This window comes from Apaloderma vittatum, unplaced genomic scaffold (assembly GCF_000703405.1).
Source record: "Apaloderma vittatum isolate BGI_N311 unplaced genomic scaffold, ASM70340v1 scaffold22102, whole genome shotgun sequence".
Lineage (NCBI taxonomy): Eukaryota > Metazoa > Chordata > Aves > Trogoniformes > Trogonidae > Apaloderma > Apaloderma vittatum.
The window spans coordinates 1,493-9,805 of record NW_009702228.1 but is presented as its reverse complement, the minus strand read 5'-3'; the positions used below and the strand labels follow the sequence as shown (position 1 = coordinate 9,805).

The 8,313-nt window shown below is 39.0% G+C and overlaps 1 protein-coding gene across 1 annotated transcript in view; it reads right to left on the bottom strand.

Moving 5' to 3' along the window:
• Positions 1–7,975, bottom strand: part of NEK7 (NIMA-related kinase 7) — a gene marked incomplete at its 3' end in the record, with an annotated part of 48,181 nt that extends 40,206 nt beyond the window's left edge. Inside the window, exon 1 of the mRNA XM_009879482.1 lies at positions 7,839–7,975. The remainder of the gene's footprint in view (positions 1–7,838) is intronic.
• Between the last annotated feature and the right edge of the window lie 338 nt (positions 7,976–8,313).

The following is an 8,313-nucleotide window of genomic DNA, read 5'->3' as shown; positions in this document are numbered from 1 at the left end:
TAGAAGTCCTGTCATTACCACTGCCAGTGACCCTGTCCTCTGTGGTTTTATAATACAAGCAAGCAAACTAAAGAGGTAACAAATGTTCTACCACAAGAAGCATGGAAGATACACTAACTTGCAGATTTATTGCTGCTTTTGCAGAGGAAAGGCAGAGATTGGTATCTTCTGTCCATATATGGAAGTTTTCACGTTTTTAACTTGGTTTTGTCTTTGAAGACCACATGATAGATTCACATTTTAGAGTCATTTGGCATTTTGATCAGAGGAAATGCCGTGGGTGCAAAAGAATGCCAAGTATGAATGAATCTTTTGTAGTGCTTGTCAACACAGACAAGAATTAGATGCTGCCGCTTGAAGACTGTTTTCACAATGAGGCACGCCTTTCACCTCGGCCATAAACTCCAGAGGCCAAAACACAGTGGTACAATATTTGGCATACTTAAATGTAGGCAATAATTATTACTCTTTCAAAGATGGTTTTCAAATTCTAATTTACTGTGTAAAGACACGAAAAATACTGCCAAAGAATCATCGCTGGTTTAAAATTGAAAACCAAATACAAAATACATCTAAATGTGACATGCCTATCACCTCTTTAAACAAGTAATACAACAACCTTCCTCTGCAAATTTGTCCCTATGGTCTATGTTGGTTCATGGAAAACAACAGATGAAGTGAGAGGTGAGCCAGGTATATCACCACCACCACCCAAAACTTCCAAAGTGCCAAAGGCAACTGATGTTTTTAAGCACTCTCACACTGATCATGCAGGAGGAAAGGACTCCTTTACCTTCATCACATCATTGGTAAAGATAGGAACAGTAAAAGACTCTCCAAATTGTTTATTTTGCAAAGATAACTTTGATCATTTTGAAAATGAAAATCATTTGCCATTAGACCAACCTGTACACAACCACGATCACAGGATCACAAGTATACACTAAATCCTGTACTCTAATTACGGTTGGTAACACTTTGTAGGTGTGAAAAGACTTTGGGTTATCTACTAATATTTTAAATATTTGTCTTTTTCAGTTGACCAAAACAGTTGGTGGCACCTACACATAAAGGATGCAGGATGAAGTACCTGGGGACACAGGCAACACCATGCATTTTTCACTTGAAATTGCAATTGCCTGGCAACTGCTCTATTTACTCCACTATTTACTCCACACACCGAGTCCACAAGACAGTAAAAGGAAGTCACATCCTCACCAGTAAGTTAGACTATCAAACTGGGAATAACACCTTTTTCCTTCCTTCATACACAGGCTTCACTGTCCTTACTCACTTCCTTAGCAGCCACCTGTGAACACTCTCAGATACCTGCTCCAACATCTGATGATCACACAAAGATAAAAGCAGCCCAAAGGGCAAGGGCACATTCCTACAGCCCAACAGAAGCTCACGTCCCACAGGCAGGACTCAGCTTGCCAGGTGGTTTCCACCAGCCTGCTAAAGGAGAGGTGGGACTACCCATGACTCTAAGTGAAATGGATGGGAAGTTAATGTAGAAAAGAGGACTTGCTCCTGGAACAGGAATTATAGCTCAACACTGACCTTTCACTAGAATATATTTTAAAATGACATTTCTAAAAGGAAAAAGCTAAAAAAAAAAAAAAAAGCCTGGGAAAAACTTGAAGCCGTGTGACTTTAAGTCCTGCTTTATAAACATGATCAAATTATTTCAGGAGAAAAAGCTTAAATGCACTGCCTAATCACATCAAACATGCTTTTTAAACACTAGTTTCATAGCTCAAAGTCCATAAAGCATTCACACTGAAATATATTCCACAGTATTCACGCAATAATACTACTACAGATAGCAGCTCTACAACAAAAAAAATAAAATGCTTTCCTATAGAAAACATCATTAATAGTCTCAAAGACACATGGTTTCCAATAGCTACTGTACACTTTGATGTTGATTACTGAATGCCCCCACTTAAGATGCAAAATTAACAAAGAAGAAACAGCTATGCCTTAAAACAAGAAGTATATACTTAAAAAAATATTCAGTGTTGCAATTCTGCTGAGAACCTGAAAATCTCAAGTCTTTTTTTCTACAGAATATAGTTGCACCTACTCCACATAATTGCTAACACAGAGAAACATGAAGTTACGCTGTTCACAAAGTGCTGAGCAGGCACACAGTCACTTTAGCTGCTGTTCACAAACGATGGAATGTACTATGTTTACTTCTGGATTATACCGTCAATTAAGGCGGGTATTTTTAGCTTTTACTATAACCATTACTTCAGTTAGGTTAGAGCTGAGGCCCTCTAGAAACAACTATCCATTTAACACCCTACATACTCCTTACTTTTTGTTGTCAAGTTACATTCTTCACTACCTAACATGGATTTAAAATGACTAATTTTAGATCTTTACTACGTAAATTTGAAGAAAAGGATCATCTTCAGGTGAGAAAAGAAAGCCAAACATGTATTAATACTAGTTTCCATATAAGCATACAAGCTAAAGGAATATTACTTTTTGCTTGCATCACATGCTGACTCTCAGCTACCCAAAAGCACAATTTAAACCTAGGTAGCACATTCAAATAGTCACCCAGGTTGAAAGCTAAAACAAATGTGCTCCAAAAAAATAATTTTTAAACTGATTTTAAAAGCAGAGGTTCAGGACACACCCAGGGAAGATCCTAGACGAAAAGTGAAAACATCAGCAGCTGTAAACCGAGCATCCCAACTTTATTGTTCACATGACATTAAATGACAGCACAGCTATGAGTTTTCCAAAGAAGTGAAGTCAAAAAGTCATGTCCACAAAATAAACCAACCTGGAATCTAAATTTACTGTAATTCTTAAACATCAAACCGTATTTTTTTCCTGTTGCTCTGCATAAACCATTTAACAGGAGAAACACATGCATTTTGATGTCGTAATAGAAAAACTTTTTACTTGCAAAGTGAAAGTCACTTCGGTTGCATAGATACTATTTTTAGCATATTCCTAAACACCAGAAGACACTCAGAAAACAACAGCCCACATATGGTACATGTTCAAAGCCTTTTACTCACTTCCTGTATCTGAGTATCTCCAAAAAGCACAAGAAAACCAACACCCCTAGCAGTTTACTTAAGTCTGCTCTCCCAGTTCAGACTGGTTTTGCTGCAGTTTCCCTCCCACACCAGAATGTAACTGGGCTGTAGTTTAAGAGCTAAAATCCATTTTAAGAAGTTACTCATTCACCTCTATACCATCAGCATTCCAAACACAGTATTTCATATGGTTATATTTAACACAAATGGCAAGGGATTCTAACGGGAAAAAAAGAAATTTTCAAATAATAGCACTGACAGCACGGCACATACAGTGTCCTTTCAGAAATTCCTGACTAAGACCATTAAAAGGAAGTCTGGTTAGATGCAAGCACATTGCTATGCCAGTCATTCATGAAGTTACACACTCAGTTTAAAAATAGCTTGACGAAATAATGCTGAAGAACTTGAAAAATAATAGCAAATCAATGCCTTTACATTAACCATCATGATGTGTGGCTGGTCATGCTCCTGCCCAGCCCACACTGTCTATTTCTCAAAAATACTCAACTTTTGATCAGTCTGCTGTTAATCACAAATTACAAGAAATACACAATCCACAAGGTAACATTCTCCAAGTATTACAGTGACTTATCTGATTTATAGCATACTGCAATGCTGCTGACTATTTAAGTATTCATGCATTCAGTGAACAAATATTTGGTACACGCCAAATAATTATCCCATTTTTCTGACTCCATGTGTAGCTAAATTAGATGTATGTATTGATAAAGCAAAATGTATTTAAGTTGACACTTACTTGAACTCTGCCGAGACAATGAAGATGTTAACTGGCAAGGGATAAAACAAACTTAAGACTGGAACAAAAAAATTAATAATTAGTGCAGTAAAACGTCATTTATTTTGATTAGTATACATACATATATATATACATGTTATATATGTGCATAATGATATATAAATATGCACTATATACATACACACACACATGCGTGCTGGCATATTTATAGTTTATGTTTATATACTTGTATGTACACACACAATATTTACTATTAGCTGACAGTGGTAAAAATGAAGTATTTACTTCATACTGTCAAGAAAAAAAGTCGTCTAAAATGTAAAAAATACATACTCATTTGTAAAATTCTCTGCAGAGGCAGAGAAAAGCTGCATTTGCACCTTTCAAAGCACTAAAAGTAAATGAATATAGATTCATATATAGAAGTAGGATTAGCCTTAATTTTAGAAACAATTTCTAAAAGCCTTTAATTTTTCCATAAACTACCAGATCAGTACTCCCTCCAGGATACCGGGATACTCCTCCTCTCTGTAGGAACAGTCTTGAATATGGACAACAGAAATTGTCAGCACCTGCTAATATACAAGCAGCTATTGTCTATCTACAAGGAAAAAACCAATACAGAATTTTTGAACAAACATGTCCAAATTCCCTACTCTTGGGCAGTCCAGACAAAGCAGCCAAAATACATACATAGTTAAACTGGGCTAAGAATGGGTTTTAGCAAGAGCAGAAGTAACCACACACAAATAAAATCTACTTACAATAAAGTAAGGAAGTACATCAAGTTCATATGAAATTTTCTCAACCACTCCTGCTTTATCAGGCATATTTTCACTCCAAGCCTGAAAACCACACATGCCAGTGACTGTCCTTCCCCAACTACTAAGCGTTCGCTCCCTGTCAGTGCTGTCTAACTAAAAGACAAAATTGCAGGCTCTCCTGGCTCACAAGTCCACTTCCCTTCCCCTTCATTCATTTGCACAATTTCAGAAGTTAAATTTTGTTTACTTCTCCCTCTCCATTTCAACTATGTCGCTCAGGTAGATGGCTTATCTTGCTCCCAAAGGGCTGTACATGCCCTGACTTGCCTTTTTCGAACTGTCTGATTGTCATTTCACGCCAACCGAAGAAACAGGACCTAAAAGTGCTTGGGCAGCGGATTTCTACGTTTTCATTTAACTTCTATTCACCTGGAAAGAAATTTGATAACTCACTTCTTCATACCAAATAGCTAGTTATAAAGGACACAGATGGATCACAGTCATGGCATGCTGAGCAGTTTTGCAGGGTAGAAATATTGTAACTATCCCTGATAACCATGTATTGTATCTAACCACTATATATTGTCAACTATGAAGTTATACAAGCCAATCTAACAGCTCAGTGACACCAAAGGTCTTGCTTTTTCACCCGTTCTCTACCACATGATCCTGTGTAGCCACCTTGAACTCTGTGGACCTCCTGCTGAGCTGATTTAACTCCCTCATGCAGCTGGGTTTGTTCTGCGAGCAGTGAGCTGGATCAGTGTGGAAGCCAATCTGCTGAGTGCCAGAGAAAAAGCGAGCAGGGCAAGTTCAGAGATGGGAGATGTAGGAAGGGGATTGCAGAAGAAACAGAACATCTCCTGCCTGGCAACAGCACGTTAGTACATCAGCTCGCTCCATTGCGTTTTACTTCATCCTTAGGTAAGGGTGTTAACAAGTACTTAAACTCAAAATAGCTGTGACAGGAAGGCAAAAGCTAGCATAGGGAGAACACAATCTACTCAACACTAAGCCAAGAGTTTTGTTAACAAAATACTGCATGGGAAAGTAGAAACAGGAAACAAAAACAAATGGAAGGAGAATAAACCAGTGTAACAAGTCAAACTGGGAAGCGGAGGGGGAAAAAAAAAAAAAAAAAGGCAAGCAAAGCTTTCCAGAGAGAGGAAGCTAAGATGATCTGGAACCTCGTACAATGCCAAAACCTCTCAACTCCAGCGTGCAGAGAGGGAGGAGACCTTTCCCTAACAAAGCGATGGGCTTAAATGCATCTGTAAAAATAAATTATGCATAAAGAGATGCTGAAGAAATTTAGTAAAAGTGTAAACAGCTTAACTTCACACAGGAGTTGAAAAATACACAGCAGAAATTAAAAAAGCTGGAAGCACTGTCCGATAAACCTGCTACTGCTAGGCACAGGGGGAAAACAAACAAAACAAAAAAAAACAGTTTGGAAGGCTAGATGCCTACAACTGTGCCAACCATGGCTGGCTGGTAACACCCACATTGCTGCTGCTGAAGTAGAACACACTGAATAATTCCACATAATCCTTAAAGAAATGCCTACAGTCTTCAAAACCAGTGCAAGACAACACCTTGTGCTATCATGCTGCAGGGGTTAAATACACATTTATAACCTAGAGAAAACATATCCGCAGCGTGTGTGTGTCTGTGTGTGTCTGTGTGTGTCTGTGTGTGTCTGTGTATACAGTTTAAAATCTGTGCTACCCCAGAGACGACAAAATGAATGAAGCACTGTACAGCATGAGAAAAGAAACACCAGCCACACTTAACAGGCTTCCTATGATCCTCTGACTCGCATTACCTTTGAATGCCGAAGCCACGCACAACAGCAGTGAGTAATCCAGGATCCCTGGGTCCAGAAGCAAAGCAGCCAGCACGCTCACTTCAGAAGCAGGCCAACACTCAAGTTCACAGCTGTTTCTGTGTTTTACATTAAACATGCAAGATCCGTTCCTGGTTCTGGAGTATCCTCAATGACTAGCTGCACATGAAGTGCTCTGTTTGCAGGCTGCTCCTCTTCTGAAGCCCTCCTTACCTCCACGAACTTCGCAAGCAGCCCATGTACCTAACAGACGGTTCTGAATTTCAGTCAGGGCAAGTACTGGAAGTTCACTGCTGCAAAGACAACTCCTTTTTTGGATCTGCTCTCAGATGAGGATGAAAAGTGTACAGAAGAAGGGCCTCTACAGGACAGAATGCTATGCATTTTCCCATCGCAAGTGCCTACTTATTTTAGAATTAACCTGAAGTTCACCTGTGATATTTTTGCCTTCTAGCTTTCCATGAATCAGTAAGTTTTTAAACTTTATACACTAACCGCAGAGGATTAAAATAAACTGAAAAAGAGTAGCTCATCAACACTTGGCAGTGCTGAACTCAAACCTCTCCCAAAGACTTCGGCAAGAATCTAATCTACAAGCTTTACATGTACCTCTGTGACATTGTAAAGTAAGTAATCTGGTGCAACATAGATCTAACTATTAAATGAGAGCAATAACTTAATTATAAATCATTCTCAGCAGATTAAAGCAAAGAAGCTTGAATGCAAAGTCCCAAATGCCAGATGATGCAAAGTCTATTTACTTTGTCACCTACAATCAACAGTGGGAAGTCACTATCACAAGATTAACTACATGCAACTGGGTTTTAACATGACTGTTCACAGCATTTTCTTACTAACTTCTTTTTTTAATGCCTCTTTTAAAATTTTATGAGAAATTCCTTTACATAACCACACATTCTGTTTGCCCAACAGGGAATAATGGCACTTGAAATATACTGAGTGTTTTCTAGCTACAGAAATCATGACTGAATCAGAGTTACAATCCATATGCCAGAGACAAACGCACAGGACTATGTTCACCAGAGAAGCAACTCGTTTTAACGGCATTGCCTCGCCTCAGATTTAACAACTAACCTGACACGAAGAATCCTTATTCGCTTACTAAAAAGGATGTTGTACTTCACTCTAGGGCTGAGCTCCTTCCCTCGTGGCTGAGGGGGGTCAAATGGTGATAAATAGACAAAGTCAGTGCTCTGAAGGCTGCCCTTACCACCACTGGGGTATTTTAGTCAGTTGTTTTCCTCTCTTTTGCAAAGCACGTGGAACATAGCTAAACTACACAGGTTTGCTGAAAATCAGTAAATTAACTCCTACAACTACCCATAGTATTAACCTGCACATGACAATCCCCAGTCACCCTCCGCATCATTGCTAAGCACTACTCCTTAGGAATCAGGAGGGATTTTTGGATAAGCCCCAAATCATTAAAAAAAAAAAAAAAAAAAAAAGCCCTCAGAGGTAAAGAAGTTATTGCAGTTTGACTTTTCCCAGGAGGTTTTCCAAGGTAACATGAACTCATCCATTCAGCACAGATGTTTGGAACGATGTCAAACTTCAGAAGGCAACAAGGCATCCAGGGCCATACAACTGAACATCGGGCTTGTGTAAATACAGGGTATTACGCTACGTTTATTAAACAGGGGGGTGGGGTGTGTTTGCATGCATAAACAAACTGCCTCACCAAATTGTCTCTGCGGATAAATATACCAGGCACTGGTTACGTTTTATGCAACTGAGCTCAACTCTGTGGCACAAAAAAGAAAGGCAGGGGTGGCCTACGTGACTCTACCTGACAGTTCAGAAGATACCACAGGTAAAACAAGCAGCTCACTTCTTGTACTCCATCTTTCATTCGAG